We start from the raw sequence: 23,544 nt of genomic DNA, 5'->3' as shown, positions 1-23,544 counted from the left end.
GGGTGATGATAATATACATTACCAGCTATTGAAACACTTACCTGAACCATGTCTGATGACACTTTTAGATATATTTGACAAAATATGGACGTCTGGGGAATTTCCTCCTTCATGGCGTAATGCCATTGTAGTCCCAATACCAAAACCTGGTAAGGATCATACAGATCCGTCAAATTACAGACCGATCTCTCTAACTAGCTGTGTTTGTAAAACCATGGAACGTATGGTGAATAATAGATTAACTTGGTATCTTGAAACCAGTAACCTTATAACCAATATTCAATGTGGTTTCAGGAAAAATCGTAGTACCATTGATCATTTGGTACGCTTGGAATCCTTTGTTAAGAATGCTATAGTAAGTAAACAACATGCTGTATCAATTTTCTTTGATCTTGAGAAAGCTTATGATACGACCTGGAAGCATGGCATTTTGAAGGATTTACATGACTTTGGTTTGAGAGGTCGTTTGCCTCTTTTTATATCAAAGTTTTTAAAAGACAGGCAATTTCAAGTCCGAGTGGGTTCAACCCTGTCTGATCATTACAATCAGGATCAGGGTGTCCCTCAAGGCAGTATTTTGTCTGTCACTTTATTTAGTATCAAGATTAACAGTTTATCCAAGGTTTTAAACGATTCCATTGATGGATCACTTTTTGTGGATGATTTTAATATTTCTTGTCGTGGTAAAAATATGCATACTATTGAACGGCAATTGCAGATGTGTTTAAATAAAATAAATAAATGGTGTCTTGAAAACGGTTTTAAATTTTCCAAATCCAAAACTAATTGTCTACACTTTTGTAGAAAATATAAACCGCATAAAGATCCAGAACTATCTTTAAATGGCACTCCCATCAAAGTTGTTAAGGAGGCCAAATTCTTGGGTCTAATTTTCGACTCCCATTTAACTTTTTTGCCACATATTAAATCACTTAAAGCCAAATGCCTGAAGGCACTCGATTTGTTAAAAGTTGTTTCCAACTCAAAGTGGGGAGGGGATCAAACTACGCTCCTTCACTTATACCGATCATTGGTACGATCTAAACTTGATTATGGTTACCCAGCCACGTTGGCATTTCTGGCAACACCATGGCCGATCTTGCTGCTAAGGCAGCACTCAACAAATCTGTGACACCACTTCTTATTCCTTACTCTGATTACAAAGCCAGCATTAGAGCATACATCCGCGATCTAATGCAGAAGAAGTGGGACACCCAAGTAGGTATTAATAAATTACATGCAATAAAACCCTACATTGGTTACACCTACTTGGGTTGTCAGTCCAGATTTGAAGATGTCATTATGCGACGATGTCGCATTGGCCATACTAGATATACTCATGAATATTTATTGAAAGGCGAAGATCCTCCGTTTTGTATCCCTTGTGATGAAAGGATCACAGTCAAGCATGTCTTGCTTGACTGCATTGAATATTCCATCACAAGGGATAAGTATTTTAATGTCAAAACATTGAAGGATCTTTTAATAATGTTAGTTCTCATTTAGTTATTGCCTTTTTAAAAGAATTAGATTTGTTAAGTGATTTGTAAATGGATATATATTTTATTATTGGTAGTTTGAATTAGTAACTGAGATTGTTAGTGGCTGTACCCTCGAAGGGGGTTGAAGTAGTGTAAAATTATTGTCCTCCTGAGAGGGTACGTAAGTCCTAAAACTTTCAAAGTTAACTGTTTGCTTACCCGATTTTTAATCGTAGTATATTTGTTCATTTAAATTTTGGCTAAACTTGTCCTACAATCGCCAGCTGCTGACGGGATGGTGTAAATCCAATTAGGATCCATGCAGGTAGCGGAAGTAATGTAAGTCCCCATGGTTCCTAGTATGGTGATCTACCTTCAGTTGTTGGCGATCTATAGCCCATTTTTAAATTGTGTTGTCCCCTATAGTTAATATGTTTTAGATTCAATTACTAGTTTTACATATATATCTGTGATACTCTAGTTGCTTTACTGTCCTTCGATGACAGGTTTTATAATATATACATATTCCATGACAATGTAAAATGTTCTCGTCACGATATGGCTGAAATATTGCCGATGTGACGTTAAATATTAACTCACTCACTCACTCACAGACATATATACAATTGGTTCTGGGTTTGGAAAATTTAAAACCATTTGTGAATTTTATTGAAACACACTTAACTGCCTATCTATTGCATGCATAATATTACCACGACAAGAGACACTAAAATCATTCACGAAAAGTGATCCATCTACTGAATCAGTTAAAACCTTTGAAAGACTATTTTTGATACTAAATAAAGTCACACAATACTGCCTTGTGGGGAGCCCTGATCCCGATTGTATTTATCAGACAGGGTTGTATTCATTCACACTTGAAATTGACTGTATGTCAGGGCTGTGATATAAAATGAAGTAAACGATCCCTCAAACCCAAATCATGTAAATCCTTTAAAATGATGTTCTTCCAGGTAGTGTCGTAGGAATCTATCTCAAACCCAAAGAATATTGATACTGCATGTTGTCTAGTTACTATAGCATTTTTAACAAAGGATACTAATCGCACCAAACGACCAATGGTACTTTGATTTTTCCTGATATCACATTGAATATTTGATACAAGGTTATTGGTTCAAAGGTACAAAATTAATGAAGTATTTGCCATTCGTTCCTTGGTTTTACAGACACAGATGGTTAGAGAAATGGGTCTGTCGGTGGATCTGAATGGTCCCGGCCAGGTTTTGTGGTGTGGAGACTAAATTGGCATACCCCATGAAGGAGGAACATTTCCAGATGTCCATATTTGATCATATATACCTAAATGTATCTCCAGACATGATTCAGGCAAATGTTTCAGTAGCTGTTAATGGATATTATCATCACCTGCACCAGTGTCGTAAACCTGCTCAAGAGTTGTACGTAGCTCATGCAATGAAAACATTGTAGTCTTCGCCGTTAATTGAACCAAATTTAACACTTTCATCCTTTCCTGTTGTTTCTCATATTGCTGAATCTCGGGCATAATTTGACGATAAAGACTTTTTGCCATGAGTTTTGCCAATTTTATTTGCCATTCTAGATTTGTCAGTTATTAAATTACCACTGTCTTTAAGATGCTCAAAAGCTGAGTTTGAACCGTTGCCTTTTATTCTCTGAACCATGTTCCACAACTTAGACATGTATGTGCGCAAATTAATTTTTAAAGATTAGTATTTAGATGAACACCACGATGAGTGATGCTCTGTCTTACTAATACAGTAGAATCTTCAGTCGCTTTATCCCCTGTAGGAGAAATTGAATGACGAAGTACTGCCTTAAATCAAATGTATCAGTATGTTTAAGATAGGTCCCTTGTAACCAAAATGCTGACGGTTTATAATCCTGAACTTACAACTGTATTGTATTCACATTCTTTCTATGTCCTCTGCAATTCCATTGAACTATATAAGACGAATGGCTCATGGTGGTGCAATGGGGATCTCTCACGCGAACGTAATAAAGAACTCCTCACAGATCTCTTTGATGATGGAGTAACTTCAACGTCGAGAGCTGTATAGGGGTTCTGGACAGGCACCTGAATTGTTGAAGGTGATGTAGCCATTTGACTCTTAGTGAGATCAAGCTCCGTGGCATTTGCTGTCGACACGAGTCGAACAGATTTGACCCATGTCAGCTCAGTCTGACATCATACAGGTAAAGTCTGAGTTGGACTTGAGACAGCAGCAGGATAATTTAGTGATGAATTTTCTCGTTCTTTGGTTTAAAGGTCACGTGCAACCAAAAAAACCAAACAATTAAAACACAGGTATCACTTATTCATGACATATAATATACATTGCTGATTATGAAAACAACAACAAATAAACAAAATTATAAGCGTACAATCGCAAATCAAAAGTGCAATATTTTGTACTTGGGTTTACTTCCCTCGAAGCGAAGCACCCGTGATACCGAACCCAGTCAGAGCGGGTGGGCGTGCACTTAAGTGTAACAAAGCCTTTCATTGGCTGGTTCATTTGCCGATACAGTCTTTGTGCCGATATGCTCATTGTTTGTGTATAAAAGTTTGCAATTAACAGACACCATAAAATGTCATGTGTACAAGTATCACACCAGCCCGTTTGTGTAATTACATAATGTGACAGAGACAGATCTCGGGTGCACGAGCCATAAATTAATGGGTTTTGTTTATGGTTTATAGCCTGGTAGGTGTTAAGTTCAAATAACATGTGGTCAGTGATCGAAGTTATGTATTGCATATTGGCATTAGCAGACAGGCAGGCAGACACATAGGTGTCGACAAAACAAACATTGAGTTTTGTCTGTGACAGAGGCATATCTATATCACATTTAAAGATATTCTGACAATGCTAAATAATGACGTTGATGTTTAGAAAGTGACTCGGTAAGAACGTGTGGTGAAATAGTCAAATGAAATTATGTAAACAGTTAAACCGGTAATCTCCTGTCATAACATATAAAAATCTCGTGACTGTATCATATCAACAACACATTGTAAAAATAGCTCACATCAAAGCCTTCTCCGAGTACTCACCGCCAGCGAAGGTTTTCCATCTTGAAATGTCGAACGCCTCACTGGTTGACACATAGCTGAGTAGATCTTGATCCTTAACAAGGTTCTTTTATGTAACGAGTAGATTATTTACTATTTGTTGTTTGTGTACACAACCAATATTAGACTACTCCTCCTCACGATCCGGACATCCCGCTTCCAAGCTGCGTGAACCTATTCACTGCGCCTCTGCCATGAGTGCTGTGCAGCGCTGTGGTTGGACTCGCTTTTCACCCCAGCTGTGTTGAATTTAGTGAATCGTTTGAACTCCGATTTCGCAGGGGGTTTGTTAATCGCGTTGTTTTTCAACTTTATAAGTTGAATTTGCATTTTTTGATCATTTGTTACTGTAAGTCCATACCGAAAGGTATCAGAATCTGAAAAGTTGTGTTTCACGCTGCATGTGACCTTTAAGAATATTAGATTCTGGTTGCCAAACAATACAGAGTTATGAGGATGCCATATGTTGGCCATCCCAATTTACACATTTCAATATTTGTTCACAATCAAGATTCTCATGGCTGTCACCACAGTACTGGCATGGCCAAACTTCTGACATCTAAAACATCGGAGTTAATTGGGACATACCCTTCCACCCCGATGTTGACATAATCAGCTTTGATCGATTATTATAGATTGTGGAAAAGTGAACAAGTATGTGTAAGTTTTTTAATGACTAAATCGTCCTCGTGGTTTGGTAGTCTGTCAGTTTTACCTAAAGTCATGGCGATGCATACTATAGAAATGATCCCTAAAAGTATGATCTTAAAATTTTAATGAAACGTTTCACCGAAGTCACACCTTGATCTTTTAATTCTTCTGTTATTTCTTTTTCTGACATGTCGAATCAAAATTGGTAGCAATTTATTCAAGTGAACTTTCCTCAAACGGTCGACTCTTTGGACCAGCATGATTATGAACCTTGGTTAAAGTAACTTGCTCTGCAACCCTGCTCCCCTCCCACCATGGAGCGTCAACAAGGACAGTGTTTACTTACATCGGGTATCCAAGACGCATACACCAGGGATACATGGTTGACATACTCCAGCAAATGACATGAATAGCTATATTTGTTTACTAAATGCAATGTCAGGCTTGTTCTGCCTACAACAATAACTTTGATACCAACAGAACTCAGCGGTCAATATCACCAGATTAGCCCATGAGTCTCTGCCTTCTGGCATAGGACGCTAGGCAAATATACTCAGCAGAAAAAACCAACGAAACGCCTGTACGAATTCAAAATGAGATAGGCACTGTAATCAAATCATTACAGAAATGGTCATAATAAGCGGATCAAAAACATTTTTCGTGTACAATATCTTGACACATCAATAAAAAACGCAGCACAATTTCAAGACATTACATAAACGTTTGCAGTCCATCCAGACTCTTGACTTCAGTATCTAGTGTGACCACCACGAGCTGCAATAACTGCAGCACAGTGTCTATGCATGGAGTGCACCAATCGATTGATACAGGCCATTGGCACCTGGAACCACTCTCTGAGAAAGGCGCAATAAATCGGCAGTGTTCGACCTTGGTATTACATTATTCAGTCTCCTCTGAATTTCATCCCAAAGATGTTTAATTGGGTGTAAATCAGGACTTAGGGCTGGCCACTGCATAATGTTGACACCGTTCCGCTGTAGGAAGTCCCGTGTAGCTCTGGCAGTATGGGCACGGCGTTATCATGCTGGAAAACGTTGTTCCGGTGACGTGCGAAATGTGGTATGACGTGGGGTCTGAATGCTTGGTCAATGTAGCGCACCGCTGTGATTCCGCCTCCTCTCCCTGGAAGAAGGTTCCGGAACACCACAGGACAAACTCTCTGGTTCAGTCCTATTCCACCCCATACCATGATGCTTGCACCTCCCCATGAGTCTCCTTCCATAACACATTGGTCTGCCATCTGCAGTTGATACGCACTACCGACTCTCATCTGTGAACAGAGCAGTTCTCCATTGCCTGCATTGCCAGTTTTGGTGTTGCTGGGCAAACTGTAGATGTTCACTCTAATGACGAGGGGTGAGGATAGGTGCACGGTAAGGTGTACGGCAATTGAGGTTCCCGCTGTTAAGACGTCGGTGTACTGTATCAATACTGATTGGTCTTCCGTGTGGTCCCACTGTCTGGCGTGCTGTTTCGGATGCCTGCATGAAGGGATTCTGTACATGATGTCGCTCCCTTGGTCTGCCAGTTGGTGGCCCGGAAACGTTGCTGCAGCCTAAAGATGGTCCGAACGTTGTCCTGGAAAATGATTGGCAACGGCTTGAACAGTGTGGCCAGCTTCAAGTCTTCCTAGCGCCTGGTTCCTCTGAGCTGTCGTGAGTCGCGGCATCCTGCTGAGGTTGTAATGTGAATGTTTCAACCAGGTTTGGGGGTGCATTTTATAGGGCTGGTCCTTGTGAACAGCACGTGCAGCATGCAACTCCGAGATCAGGTTGCGTTTTTGAGACCATTTCCTGGGTTCAATTCTGAGTTTGGGAAAGAATGTCTTTGCTCAGGTAAAGTTGTAGATATTGTCAAAAGTATACAATCAAAACATGAAATGAGTTTACAGTTATCCATTTCTGCGAAGGAAAATCCCAAACTGACGTTTCTTTTGCTGCTGAGTATAGACAGGATATAATGTTGAATTACAGCATTCATTATCAGCAATTCCAGAAATGCACATTAATTTCAATATGAATGTGTCCAACCATAGGGCGTGGTATAACCAGCCAATTGATAGAACCGGGCCCATTCTACCATCCTTGGTGAAGTAAGGGTTGAAGGGGCGTGTTGGACAAAAGGAACACGGTTCACGGCTCGTTTGCCCTCAACCAGCAGAATCCCTTCCTCCACAGATACAGGGGCGCAACCAACGGCAAACAGGTTGCCCAAGTCGGTCGCCTCTAACGACTAACAGTCGGGATCTGTGGACACATTCTGCCTATGGTCCACACGGGGGGAGGGCTATTTTCGTTACCCAGCACTAACCACGAGGCGTTTGCTCTTCACGAGTGCCAGATCGACCACGATGAGACATCATAACTGCATGAGTCTTTACAGATGACATTGAGGTATCTGTTCGTAGCTGGGTTGTTGTTTACCGCCACACTCAGTAATATACCATCTATACTGTAAATAATCGAATCTGGAACAGACAATCCAGTGATCAACATCAATAACGATCAACATCGATCTACACTATTGGGATACGATGTCAGTGAGCCTGACCACCCGATCCCGTCAGTCTCCTTTGGCGACAAGCATGGGTTGCTGAAGACAAATTATAACCAGGATTTTCACGGGTCCATGTTGAGACATGGATTTTGAAACTGATCTTATGGATTTGAAGATCAGAAGACGGAGAGATATGCAAGCTGCACAGTTGCAGATTCAGACGAACAACTACAGTTTGAAGGTTTGTATCAGGTAATGCAGGGCTATGCATGATATCCTGTCGCACCGAAATAGAAAGGCCTTCAGTTGCTTTATCTCCTGGATATGTCTCTTGGATACCTATGCTGACAGTTGAAGGTCTCACTGAAATAATTGTCAGTCCTCTGCAATTCCACTGCATTATAGTGGACAGTATATTGGCCCTCGTTCACGTGCATGTGTTTGTTTTAGACGTATTTTACTCACTGAGAAAAGGATTAGGAACAAGTTCTCCAACTTAGGATACCCTTGGTATGTACATACTCCTTGGTATGTACATAGGTAATTTAGGTTTGTCCTGTGTGGAAAAAGTAACCTCCATATTTAGAGGTCCCAAAGAAATTTCAAGAGGTATCTCTGATGGGAAAGGGACACTAGGTAGTTTGTCTCTATTCATCTTTTTTTCGTTTCTTTTGCGACTTATCCACAGCTGGCTGTGAGACAGACGATTGTGATGGTGTCTCATGTCTCATGCTCAAATTCATCTGTCTGAGAACCGGAGATAGATTGAGTGAGTGGGACAGTAGGTTTAAGGGCTGGAGCGGAAGAATTTGAGCAGAGAATGTTTCTTATCATCAGAATCAATGTCAAATGAACGTTTATTTTGTTTTAAAGACATTTGGTAAGTCATGTGTAGAATAGAAATTTCATCAACCGAGGTCCCCTCCACCACGGAGTAAAAGACAAGTGGGTTTCTGACTTGCAGCAGGACGGATACTCAGACAAAATATACATACACCATACTGGCCCATCAGCTCATGCATTACAACGTTCTGATAGTGTTGGGTGGGACCGTGAGGATGGTGATTCTTGAACAACAAGTGTAGAAGTGAGCACAGCTCACATACCCCCGCTTCCCACTTTGGGACATGGAAATGACTGATATTGATATATATAATGTGACAAGGATCAGCAGCTCACAAGACTTGACTCTACTAAACTTTATATACATGTTACATAATAGTTTTGCCATGTAATGACAACAGTAATAATTTATGGAAACATTATTTTTGTGTGTTTTCCGTGGAAACCTGACATACAATTGAACTTGTTGCACACAATGAAGTGGACGTAGATGAAGACTGTTATTTTTTAGCACATGGCATATCTGTGGGTAATGATTAACTTGTGTACTAGGTTTGGTGAACCTAGCATGTATAGTTTCGATGATATGCTGTGGCCAGGTAACCATCAAACACATTTTGCACAAAGTCATGTTTCCATGGAAACAACAGCAAAACAAATTCTGAAAAAAAAACTAAAATAGCAAAAGGCACATCAATGGGTAATGGTTAACATGTATGTGAAGTTTGGTGAACCTAGCATGTAAACTTTAAGTGATATGCTCTGGACAAAACCACCAAACACATTTGGCACTAAGTCGTGTTTCCATGGAAACAGCAATAACAGAAAATTCGGAAAAAAAATTAAAATAGCAAAAGGCACACCACTGGGTAATGATTAACATGTGTGTGAAGTTTGGTGAACCTAGCATGTAAACTTTAAGCGATATGCTCCGGACAAAGTTTCGGGACGGACGGACGGAATGAACGCTATATACCCCCGTTACTTCGTAGCGGGGGGTATAATAACAAATGAGTCAAACAGGGATAGAATTGCTCACATGTGTATGATAAAGTTTAGGCTTCGTTCCCCAAGTCGAAAGGTTACTGAAACATTACTAATACTGAGCAAATTCGAGGTTAAAATTTTCCATCAAGACCCTGCACCAAATGCTTGACATTATATTGTTGATCTCAGCAAAAGCTGAAACCTGTACATTGTATTGATCCGTTCACACCGTCATCGTCGCGTGATATGACTAAAGCACAGCCTGTAGTCAATAGTCTTTCTGCCAGAAGCTAATTTCTTAACAGGGGTGCAGACTCTTGTAGACTTCTTATCAGTGTGTGCTGGAGGCAATCTTCTGGAAATAACTTAACGATGATGCCACTTTGTTTAATCAGTCTGCTGACTGCTTCAGCAAGAGCTGTTTACTTTTCTGATTGTATTTTCGACATGCAGCGCAGAGGAATGTGGACTTCAAATAACTGAGAAAATGAGAGGCAGGTCTGTCGTTTTTAGAAACATAGACATGACGTTTGCCAGACTGAATGTGTTGAAGATTTCTTCATGTTTGCTTCCTGTCATAGATCACGTGATGGATCCAAGAGGACCCAGGAGACGGATGGATCCAGTGTTCGTCCTTTGAATCATTCGAGTGTAAGATATGGTTTTGTTATGTGAGTGAGTTAATATTTTATAGTCACATCGGCAATATTTCAGCCATATTGTGACTACAACAGTTAATATGTTAACAATAGATAATATAAAATCTGTCGACAGTAAAACAGATAGAAGATCACAATTTGAGGTATTAAAACTAGCATTTAACTAAAACAATATATGACTATTAGGGACAATACAATATAAAAATGGGCTATATATCGCCACAACTGAAGGTAGATCACCATATAAGGGACTATAAATTAAAGAGGAATATATTTTGAATAATAAAACCTGTCGACGATGGACAGTAAAACTACTAGAGTACAACAGGCATTAAGGTAAAACTAGATGTCATTATTAAAAAGATACCACTAAAGAGAACATTACACTCAATAAACGGGCAAATGATCACCAGCAACTAAAGGAAGATTACCAGGGACCATGGGGACTTACAGTGCCTTTGGTATCTGCATGGGCCCTAATTGGATTTACATCCTAATTGGATAGCCAGAATTTATAATCACAAAAATGCTACGATTAAAAATCTGACAAGTCTAAATTTACCTGAATGTTTGGGGACTTACGGTGTGTCGTTGTGTATACATGTGTGAATATTTGCGTCTATGCGTTGATCTTAAGAAGGAAACACCATGATATCAAATATATACTATTCACGCTTTGCTATGGATCAAATCATGGATTCAACAGAAAACTATGATGTGGGGTCAAGCTTATTGTAAGCATGAATCCTAGGTTTCAGTATGTCATTGCATCTTGTGGATCCCAAACCTCCTATTGACAGGTGTTGTTTATTTGTCAATTACTCAGTCCATGATTTGCAAAAAGGTTGATTGGTGCCATGAAAACCATGTTTATTGTTACTCAAATGTCAAGTGCATAAGATTATATTAAAGTGGCTGTTTGCCTAAAGAGGGGTTACCATATCATTATGTATCCAGTTTTAAATCGCTACAATTTCAAATTATACATCTACGTTTAAGTAAAGTTGTGAATTTTTGTGATCCTTATCAAAGTGTGAGTAGTATATTTAAACAAATGTGTACAAAGGGAATGAATTTTAAACCAATAGGTACTGGTGAACACAATATTGCTGACAGCGTTTCCATCGGTGTGAGTGAGTGAGTGAGTTTAGTTTTACGCCGCACTCAGCAAAATTCTGGACCAGACAATCCAGTGATCAACAGCATGAGCATCGATCGGCGCAATTGGGAACCGATGACATGTGTGAACCAAGTCAGCGAGCCTGACCTGCCGATCCCGTTAGTCGCCTCTTACGACAAGCATAGTCGCCTTTTGTGGCAAGCATGAGTTGCTGAAGACCCATTCTACCCCGGATCTTCACGGGTCCTTTTCCATGGGACAGCTGCGTTGTTATCGGGACCCCAATTCTCGGTAATGTCGACCTCTGGGTTCTGGGTCCACTTTCTTGTGATTAGCCGAACCAGTTTGAAATTGTATTTGGTAGAACCCCTCGAGGCAATTGAGAATTTTAGAATGGGAAGGTGATACAGATAAACCCTTTGCCACACATTGCCTTTTTCACATCACACCCTTGACAAAAAGAACATCTCTACTTTAAGTAGTATTATTGTAAATTATTATGTTTGGTTTAGATTTCAACAGGTGCGTGCCCCCTCGGGAACTGTAAATCTAACACCTCGTGTGTCGAGAAACGTCGTGACGGTGCACTCTGTGTTAATGGTAAGGTTCCTATATTTATCCAGATAAGGTCATTTTGTTATGCTTGTGAAACATTCACTGTGTAACAATTGAATGTCATGGTGTTCATCTGGATGAAGAGTGTAGATGATGGTTATGGTGGAGATGGACATAAGGTTGTAGATTGGGGTCAGAGCATAGACGACGGACAGTGTAGACTGGGGTGAGCTTGTAGATGAGGGTCGGGCTGTAAAAGGGGTTGCGGGTGTTGATTAGGGTGAGGGTGTTACTCAGGGTGCGGGTGCAGATGAGGGTCAGGGTTTGTGAAGAGTTTGACGGTTGATGGGTGAAGCTGTGAGAATGAAACTGAGTGTGCAGGGTTTGACGGTTGATGGGTGGAACTGTGGGTGAAGTTGTGAGGATGAAGCATGGAGTGGAGGTGTAGACGGTTGATGGGTGAAGCTGTGAAGATGAAACTGAGTGTGAAGGGTTTGACGGTTGATGGGTGGAGCTGTGGGTGAAGTTGTGAGGATGAAACTTGGAGTGGAGGTGTTGATGGGTGAAACTGTGAAGATGAGCGAGTGAGTGAGTTTATATATTTACGCCGCACTCAGCAATATTCGCGCTATATGGCGGCGCTCTGTACATAATCAAGTTCAGACAATCCAGTGATCAACAACATGAAGATCGATCTAGGCAATTTTGTGAGGATTAAACTGGGAGTGAAGGTGTAGATGACTGATGGGTAAAGTTGTGGGTGATGTTCTGAAGTTGCAACTGGGAGTAGTAAATGTTTAGAAGTTGAGGGTGTGAATGGAACTGGGGTGAAACTGATTTGGAAATTAAAGTTTACCATGAGGGTGACGATGAAACTATGTGTGTGTTTGCACACAGACACGAGATCAGATAAATGAAAACTTGGATGCTTTGATTCATTTAGCTAGAGACCTTAAAATTGCTCCACACAATGTAAGTAGTTTAATGGAGAGAATGTAACTGTGTCCTGTATCGTTCATATGAAATGAAGCCTGAATTTTCTACAAACACTCGCAGGTCATACTGTCAGCAGCACCCTTGAAATGAGATGCTCAACCAACTCTGATTGCCCAGTAACGTTCGTGTGCTTCATCAACACCTGCAAGTGTGTACCAGGGTACAGCTTCAACCCTGCCAAGAACAGCTGCGTCAGACGTAAGTCAGTTTTGGAAAGGGATGTTTTATAAGTCGATCTCAGGAAATGCAGATAGATTATTGGCAGTAATCACGGTATGTTGTTTGATATGTGGTTACGTATTGTCTCAGTAACCGTAAACAAAGATAGTTTGGGTATTAAATGGTATTTGTCTCACTTGATAGGGACAGGCATTTTACAGATCCCTAGCTCGCATCATCTTGTTGGGCGTGGTGATAAATTGCATTTCCGCGAAATGTAACTCAGACAAAAGTAACTTGCTGTTATGCAGTGTATCTACTGAACACGTGTGGTTCCCACCCTTAAGTGGAATGCTGCCAAATGTTCAGCTAATTACTGTGCACTAGAAGAATATCTAAACTTATATTAAATTACGCAACAAGTAAATACGACATGTTCGAAAATTCAATATTTTTTCTTACAAATCCAGGAATCTATTCTTCAATATTAAACTCAATATGAACGGCGGAACACTGTATTCCTCAGGTTGCAAAACGTATGGTGACGGATTCACGACGTACCATGGACTGGGTATCAAAGGACACAACAATAGAAAAGCAAAAGATACAACTGCAAAAGAATGCTCTAAAATGTGCATTACAGAAAAGAAATTTACTTGTATTACATACGAGCATAACGAGTTCGGAGAGTGCCAACTTTCAAAGTCCGGGTACCTCGATGTATTCTTTTTCTCCAGAGAGGTGGATGGAACATGTCCGCGAGACATTGTTCATAGCAACCTATATGTTTTCTTTGAGTGGCATTTGAGAAGTTGGCAAGTGCAATGCAGACAAACTTTATGGATAACGACCTCTATATTTCATGAGTGCGACGTGCAAGGGCACAAGAATCTGTTTCGAAAGATCACCGTCACGAAAAAGGGAAGTTTATTTAATGATGTGTAGCTGTGTTTTACAAATCCTAGGAACAACCATTTCCAGCAGATGCTCATATCTGCTCCATGTTTATACCTTTTGTGCAGGGGACATTGTGTATTTACGTATTTGTATAATGACTGACTGACTGAGTTTGGTTTGACGCTGCTTTTAGCAATATTCCAGCAACATCACGGCGGGGGACACCAGAAATTCGGCATGACGAGCCAACGCTTTAACCACTAGGCTACCCCACCGCCCCATTTGTATAATGAGATAGACTGTAGTAATAATAAAGCATACGACTTAATGGATAACAACTTCTTGATTATTGCACTGAGCAAAGTTTCGGTACTACTGGAATAAAGTAACTATGCATTATTTGATGTTGTGCCAGTTTGTTTTATGTAAAAAAAAGGTAAGAACATCATTGGTGGTGTTTTCCTTAATCACTGTTTAACTGTTGACAGGATGATAACAAAATCTGTATGACTTGACACTAGGCATCGTGACACGAGCTTGAAAAAATGCGGTGTCAAAAGTCAGTTCGCATAGACGACAATAAGCGATTGAAGAAAGCTTGGGGAATGTTGTTACATGTTTGAAATCAACGCTTGTCCCAATTGAGCTGACGTCAATGGCTATTTCACAGCGGTCTGAAATAATGAAAATATGCCATTATACCACAAATGATATGTATCAGTCAGGCCAGCACAATGTTCTATCATACTGATGCTCGGCTTGAAGTAAATGTTGCTCACTTTCATCCCAAGTGTGCTCGACAGGGGACAGGCCCGGAGAAACAGCTGGCCAGGGGTTACCGGAATGTTCTGCTGACTCAGGAAATTTGTTACAACACGAGCGACAAGTGGACGGGCATTATCTTTCTGAAGCTTGAAGTAACTCCTCTGTCCTTGAATGAAAGGCTGCAAATGAGGCCCAAAAACTTCATCCCTTTATCGCTGACCTGTCAGATTGCCAAGACTTGGCCTTACTAATTGACCAGGAAGAGAATGCAGACGGAAAGGAGCTCTATTTTCCAGATCAATGCCAGCAGGAAGAATGACTGGTTTTATTCTTATCCCAAGAGGTGGTTTTATTGACAAGTTGTGTCCCACATGAGATTTCATGACTCCCGATACCATAACGCTTTCGCCACTAAACTATCAACTTTGAACCACGTACGGGACAGCATACAGTTCACCCCGCCGTCTGTGCCTCTCGCCACCTTTGCTCTGCCTTCTGAGCTGTCCAGATGAATCTTGACTCGTCAGTGAACAAGCACCATCCTAATTCTGTCTCCTGTACCGTAGATGCTGTCAGCACCAGGCAAAACGTGCCTGTCGGTGACGTTGCAGCAAAATTGGACGTATTGCAGCCCGTCGGGGCCGGATGTTATGTTCCCTCAGTCAGTTCCCTACAGTCCTGGAACTTACTGCACATAAGCCAGGAATAGTCCGACCAGTCAAACGGGTAGTCTGGAATCGATTTCCTTAGATGGGTCAGCCGAATATGGTTGCCTTGTTGACGTGACGTCATGCGTGTACGTCCGGTCCGAGGCAAATTTCTCGTGTTCCCATTATGTTGAAAGTGTCTCAATAGAGATGATATCGTGATTAGATAGACACGAAAATGTATGGCTACTTCATTTTCGGCCAGTTCTGTCTCCAGGATAAACACGGAGATGCTAATATTCTATAAGCCATGGTATGACTCGCAGTTTAGATTGAAATTAATGTGTTTTACACAACATTCAGAGGCTAGACAATAATCAACTGCTCTTCAATTTTCAATACATGGTGCCAACTTCAGTTGCCAAAAGGCATGCAAAAAGTGACTTAGTCCATTGTGCACAAAGTGCACATGTCACGCGCGGTAACATCATTAACTTTCATTAACTTTCCAAATAACTGTTAGTTTGTGCAATTTTATGTTATGCGCTGTATAGTTTCTGTTAGTATATTACAAGGCAATGATGAGAAGTATATGTACATGGTATGTTGTGAAAAACATCAGATTAACATTAACAACAGCATGTAACCTTCACCCTCATCTACACCCTCACCCTCATCTACACCTTCACCCTCATCTACACCCTCACCCTCATCTACACCCTCACCCTCTACACCCTCATCTACACCCTCACCCTTGTCTACACCTTCACCCTCATCTACACCCTCACCCTCATCTACACCCTCACCCTCATCTACACCCTCACCCTCATCTACACCCTCACCTTAATCTACACCTTCACCCTCATCTACACCTTCACGCTCATCTACACCTTCAGCCTCATCTACACCATCACCCTCATCTACACCTTTACCCTCATCTACACCTTCACACTCATCTACACCTTCACCCTCATCTACACCTTCACCCTCATCTACACCTTCACCCTCATCTACACCTTCACACTCATCTACACCTTAACCCGCATCTACACCTTCACCATCATTTTCATGCGAACCTTTACGCTCATGATCATGTACACACTCACACTTATCTGCTCCTTAACCGTCATCTACACCCCCATCGTCATCGGCACTGCAACATCACCATGTCTCTCCACCCAACGAGAACGCATCTGCTGATATCTAAAACAGTTATTGCAACCATTGCCAGTAGAGTTGTATTTGACAAGGGTGTGACAGATTTTCCGTTCTAAAGAATAGAACTTTTCAGTCACCTCTCATTATTGTAACATTTTTACTGAACTTTCTTAACCCATGTTTGCAACTGGAGGATCACTTTGTATCAGTGGTACTAAAACATATAGGCCAGTCAAATTAGCAATTTTTTTGGCCAAGGTCGGAAATAATTTATGAAGAAACGAAACTTGGCACATATATTCTATGGACCTTCCTGCATAACATACTAAAAGTCCCCAAAAATCCCACTTGAGCTAAATCCACAGTGCACGTGCAAACATGCATACCCTACCATAATTTTTCTTCTAAGAAAATCCTGTTTTAAAAACAGAAATGCTCTTATATTTTGTATTTGTGAATATAATCTCATCCAATTTGACAGATATAATGGATTATAATGCACGTATATAAAAATACTTTAAAAAGTAAAAACTAATTATTTGCCTCACGTGCACATCCCGTTTTGTTGTAAAAATAGATTTCTAGGAAATTGTGACCCTGGGTCTGTATTTTGGCCTGAAACTTTTTGATATGAAGTGTAATTGGTCTTATACAGAAATGAATAAATTGTCCTATGATTTATCTATCCAATGGTACCAAATAGTTGGAAGACACATTTCATTTAAACATTTAAATTGAAACTGGCAAAACGCGAAATTTCATTGATTTGCATACCAGCCAGAAAACACTGTTGCCCCCAACCCCTATCCCTCGTTTTGTAATAACCAGTATGCATGAACCTTATCACAATAATATTCATCAAAGTTACTGATAAGGAAACATTTTAATATTTTCATGGCAAATTGAACATTAATGTGTATCATATGCAGCAAAAGTTTATCTCCTGATGATATTGTCACCGTCACAAGAGGTCTAACTACCTTACTGCAAAGTAGTATAAGGCGCAAAGATGGAATTGCTGAAAAATTATCTGGAATATCTTCAGTTTCAGTTCATGTAAACTGCCGCAAAGATTACACTCGTGAATCTTCTATTTTAGCAGCTGTGAATCCCTCACCTCGAATGACGGTTTCCTTAAGATCATCACTGTCAATTTCAAAATGAATTGCTTGTTCTGTGGAGACAATTGTGATATAGTCTCAGAGACTAAAAAAACTAAAGACAAGTTAGAAAGATTCCATTCTTCACATGACTGAATATCGTGGTGATGTGTGGGGTCAAGCAGTTATTGAACGGATATGAAGCGCCATAGATTTAGTTGCTGCCGAAGCCAGGTATCACCATACGTGTTATAGGAAATCGTTAACAGACCACGTTCTATCCGAGGGAAGGGTAGACCTGCAGATGAAAAAACTTCATGTTGATGGTGAGATTGAATGTAGTGAAAAATCCCTTAGATCAAAACTGCTAGCTCCTTTCGGTGATGGTGTTATCATTTCTAGCATTCGTGGAAGGAAACCGTTATTTTGCATTAATAATACTGGCTACAAAATCCTTAGCGATGCATAGTATTCTGAGAAGTTGGGGAACCCTGAAGAAGAACGCTTGCGCATAGTGAAAACAGCTGCGGATATCATACGGGAGGACATCAGGCTTTGTGATACTAACCATTACACTCCTGCTGATGATGCTTTTCATAATCACATGATGAATGTGCCTAATACTCTCACTGTTTTGGTCGAAAGGATTACAAACAAAGATAGGAAAGGTGATGTTGCTACAAAGCAAAGGGAGGCATCTGTTATTTGTCACCAAGTACTCTCAGCAACAAGAGAAAGATCATTTCTTTCTAAGAAACATCTTGGTTTAGTCGTGTATATTCACCGACAAGTTGGATCTAAGCATCTTCCGGATGTTATGTCAGCTTGGGAGTGTGTTCATCATATAATGAGGCTATTTCCTATGAACATTCTGCAATGGCTGCAGATCATGAGATTGGTGAAAATGCCTTTATGCAATTTGTCTTTGACAATGCAGATTGTAATGTTTGCACACTTGATGGATATGGCACAATTCATAGTATGGGTGGAATCATGTAGTTCTGTCTGTATATCTGATGTTATCATGTGTAACAAAGCTGTTTCAGCAGACAATGTCAGGTCCAAGTCAATTGATATTTTGACTTGTTCATTTTAGAGCAAAAATGTTTGCTTGGTTTGACTGTTGATGACATTTCCAATGTCAGAAAGCTGACCTCTCCTAACTCTGTGCATATTCGCTTTGGATGAGTGGAGCACGGTTGAAATTGGAGGACGCTCCCTGCATGGATACATGGAGTGTGCCAGAAGTGTTGACAATTATGAAGTATCCCATGGCAAAGTGATCCCATTGCCATTTGTCAACTTGCAGGCATCGAATCCAGACGCAATATATTGTGTGCTGGCATATTCTGCTGACAAACGCAGGAAACATGGACGGAAAACATGTTTTGTGACATTTGACCAACTTCTATATGAGAAAGCTGTTGATATTGTAGCTACATACCAGAACAAAAGAACTCTAGCTTCAGTTGTTGTCAGACGTGGTTGTTTCCATCTCCTTATGTCTTTAATGGGTCGGTTATATAATGGATGGCTGTTATTGCCTTGAATAAACAAGAAGGTCAGCCTGGATGAAACAAGTAAAGCTTGTCTGAAGACTTTGTATAAGGATGTTCAAACCAACCATGTGATCCCTGATGAACTTCCAGCAATTGCCAATGTCACAAACCATGTCGAAATACTGAATGCAGTCATGGAATTTGAATAGTCTCCAAGCAGAAGTGCCAAGTTGTGGTGTCAATATTTTGAGCAAGTTTCTTTGATACACCGGTTGATTCTAGCTGAAAGAATAGGAGACTGGGATCTTCATCTTGATGCTGCCTGCAGGATGATACCATATTTTCATGCTGCAGGACATATTGCTTATGCCAGAAGTGACCACCTGTATGTTCAACAGATGTCACAATTGGGGGATATTATGCCCAAGGATGAATTTGAAGCTTTTACCAGGTTTGGTGGTTTTACTGTCAGGCGAAGTGACAAGATGTGGGCTGGCATCTGGACAGACATGACAATTGAACAGGTTCTCATGATTTTGTGTTCAATTCTGAAACACCATTGGCGATCAAGCAGGATAAATTCCTGCCTAATGGTAAAAACAAGTCACATTTGATAAAGGCTCTGACACAACAATTTCACGAGCTCAATATCCCAGTGAAACAAGCAAGTGCAGATGCTGACCTTCTCATTGTACAAACATGTATTGATTGTGCTGATAATGGGCACAAAGCCATTGTTGTTGGGACTGATGTTGATCTTCTGGTGCTCCTCATCCATTTGTGTGCTTTCTTAAAACTGAGAGCGGAAAGACTGCTGATCGTCTATATAATAGGGACCAGGGTGTCTTCCTTCCCAATGCTTGGTGTATTAACTAATTTCCCTCCAACAATGATGTTTACCAAAACATGCTGTACATCCCATCGCCTAATTTCTATTATTGTACATCTCAATCACCTAACCTCTATCACTGTATATCCGTTACTGGCTTCCATCTGTGGTCATTCACTCTGTGTAAACATGTTGTACAAACAGTATGTATACCCTATTTAACTTAATCCCCTTACCAATCTGTTGTAATAACAACTCTGTGGCTTCATGTACATACTATATATACGTTTGTAAAAACAACTCTGTGGCTTCCTGTACATACTATATATACCTCTGTAATTATTCACTGTCATTCACCTGATGAAGGGGCAAGTATTAGCCCAGAAACGTTGTGTGTAAATAATAAAGAAGTTGCACATCTATATCAAGTGTGTTGTATTATATAACAGTTCGTTGTTACGGCCAGCATTGCCGGGGAGCTTCATTTCTGGGTTGCTCTTTCTCCATGCCATGACTGGTTGTGACACTTCATCAGCCTTGTGCCGACAGGGAAAGAAAAAGCTGGCATATTGTTCACAAAACGACAGGACTTGCAACCACTTGTCAAAGCGTTCCATAATCAATTATCCACAAAGGCTATGGTTGCGTTTGCAGGAGAGCAGTTCTTACTGGCATTGTATGGAGCACCTAAGTCTGTTAAATCCGTGAATGAGCACAGATATCATTGCTTCACAAGAGTCGTTGCCAAGTGTCCCATTCACACACAAATGCAGTTATCTGCCTTCCCACCTACGTCGGCAGCGGCGAGAGAACATTGTCAGAGGGTTTATCTGCAAGTGCAGCCATGGCTTGGAAGAAGTCTTCCACCAAATGAATTGGGATGGCAAGCTGTTTGTGGTCAGCTTAAGCCAGAAACAACCCGTGATCCCCCCAGCACCAGAGACATTGATTGATCAACATGATCAAATGCAATTATAAAACAGGGTGTGAGCGTATGTGTGGGTGCATGAAAGGCAGGATTGAAATGTTCGCGTCTATGTGGATATTGTCACAGTAGTTGCAGCAATTCATACACAGTATACCTTGCAGAGGAGGATGGAGAAGATCATGAACTACCATCTGATGAAACATCTCATGAATTGTCTTCCAGAGACGCTGATGAGAGTGAAGTTGAAGATGAGCCACAGCCTTCAACTTCCTCCAGGCAAGGAAATCTTTATCTTTCTAGATCTGTAATCATACGTGTTTGAGGATGCCCTGTTAAATAATCTGTAAATAGTGTTTGATAGGCTTGGTATTGTGCAGAATATCAGTTGTTTTTAGGTACTGTCAGGTAGAGTTATGATATTTTCTTGAAATTGTGAGTATCCAAGGGCGATAACTCTTTTTATAGTATGGAAATGTCTATTCCAATTGGTTTTTATGAATTTCTACAATTTCACTTGCAATTGTTGATCCATTTATTGAGTTTTCACTGACTTCTAAAAATGCCCCAAATTGCAAATTTTCAGGTTCAGTCAAAATGCAAAAACATGATTTTATTATGTTATATTTGGTGGTTTGTGGTGAAAAAGACATTGAACTATACACTTCAAGGTATTTTGGACATATCTAAGCCTTATCATTATACCTATAGGTGTTTGTGTCATGCAAGGGTAAAAACATATAAAAAATATATTTTTCGCACAAAAAAGGGCCACAACTCCGAAATGTGAAATAATTCTGAAATAATAGTCAACAATCTTGAGATATATTCACTCAGTCGTCAAACATTTATGTACTTATGTACAGAAATAAAGAAGTTGTGACTATTCTATCAAGCACAATTGGTCTTCTAGGTTAGCAAAAGGTTGCATAGGATAGCCATGTTTGCACGTGCACTATGGAATTAGCTCAAGTGGGATTTCAGAGGACTATTTAGTATGGAGGAAGGTTTGTAGAACATATCTGTCAAATTTCATTTCTTCATCCTTTTTTCCCGACCTTTGCTAATTTGACTGGCCTAACTGGGATAATTATATACTGATGGTAAAATTTGAAGCAACACCTAAAATTTGAAGTCACGGAAGCTTTCAGATGCATGTTTGGTGCGCAAAATGCAACGTGACCTTCAAAAATGGTGAAAATGGAGAAATATAGGGTAAATTCACCAAAAATGGGCATAACAAAAGGTATTCACATTTTGATAACAAAATGTCTTCATTTTGCCAACTCTGTAAAGTTTTGTGGAAGAATAGAACTTCTTGAAATGGAATCCACTAAAATTGACATTTGAAACAATAACTGGGTCATCACCAGTAGTGAATCCTCCTCCATTAGCCTTTATCACCTCCTGATGGCGTCTCCTCATCGATAGCATGAGTTTACGAAAAAAATGCAGGGGCAGATTGTTCCATGCGTCAAGCACGGCCTGCCTGATTTCTCGAATGTTGGCCAATGGCTGGCGGAAATATGCTTACCAATCGCGCACCACGCATGTTCGATCGGATTAAGATCTGGACTTACACTTGGCCAATCGAGGGATTCAGTGTTATGCTGCCTGTCAGGGTCGGTAATGATCCTAGAACGATGAGGGCGTGCTGGTAGATGTGCGTAACACGAGGATTGGTATGCAGAACAGGAAGCAGAGTGTTCTCGATGATGTCATGGCCATACGTCTCTGCATTCAGCGTTGACCAGCTCCAGTGACACATTCACTCCCGTCGTTTGATGCCACCATTACGGAATTGATTTGAAGACCTGATGTGCCATTCGTAGCAGCCGTCTATCATCCATCAAATCGGTCTTTTTGGGTCGACCTCGACCTGCGGTAACCTTGACTTCACCTCTCCTGTGGTGTTTTTTCAGCAACTTGCTGATGACGCTGTGACAGACGTTAACGCGTCTTGTAATCTGTCGCAAGGACATGCCGCCTTCTCTCATGCCTACAGTTTGCCATTTTGTGGCCTCAGGTTACTGGTTGCGAGCCATATTACTGAATCATCAACTCACACAGTACTACTCTCTAAACATGGTCTTGTGAAATGTGTACATGCATGCATTTCACCTTCATGCACGAGCAAAACATGTAATGCACGTGCATATTGTTTTCTGAACTGGAGAGACGAACACGTAGGCCACGGAAAACTGTTATTCATTCAATGTTAACATTTGCATAGTTTCATTTACATCATGTTCAATCAAGTGTTGCCTCAAATTTGACCATCAGTATATGTAGGGTACTGTTTTTCAGGGCAGATATGTTGAGGTACTTCTTCTATGTATTGGTATGTATGTGAGTGTTTTATGTTTCTTCAGTTCTTAAAGCACTTAATGTAAAATGTCTTCGTATTTACTATTCCTGTTTAATTTAAACAAACATGATATCTAAATTTTATTTATGTCAGAGGAAATTACATGGTCGTTTTTCTTTGGAAACAGAGCAGACCCCCGCCATTAAGTCCTTGGGAAATAGCTTGCACGTCAGTTTAAAAATGTTTTATGAAAACACAAAAATGGGTCTCTGGATACAATGCATGATTCCAGTACCACACACCACTTCTGTTCTGGCGACTGTCTATGGCAAAGGTATATTACAGTAGAACTAGTCCAGGCTTAAATTGTAC

The 23,544-nt window shown here is 40.4% G+C and overlaps 1 long non-coding RNA gene and 1 pseudogene across 1 annotated transcript; both read right to left on the bottom strand.

The window, feature by feature from the left end:
- Positions 1-3,339: 3,339 nt before the first annotated feature.
- Positions 3,340-23,048, bottom strand: LOC124284260. The gene is made up of 3 exons (XR_006900509.1): positions 22,679-23,048; positions 15,296-15,299; positions 3,340-3,349 (listed from the first exon to the last, which is right to left on the bottom strand). It is a non-coding gene; the product is annotated as an uncharacterized LOC124284260 (long non-coding RNA).
- LOC124284283 lies at positions 5,149-5,324 on the bottom strand (annotated as a pseudogene).
- Positions 23,049-23,544: the final 496 nt, after the last annotated feature.

Source organism: Haliotis rubra, unplaced genomic scaffold (assembly GCF_003918875.1).
Source record: "Haliotis rubra isolate DU_JTF1 unplaced genomic scaffold, ASM391887v1 Scf332, whole genome shotgun sequence".
In the NCBI taxonomy this organism is placed as follows: Eukaryota; Metazoa; Mollusca; class Gastropoda; order Lepetellida; family Haliotidae; genus Haliotis; species Haliotis rubra.
This window is presented reverse-complemented; position numbering and strand designations above follow the sequence as displayed.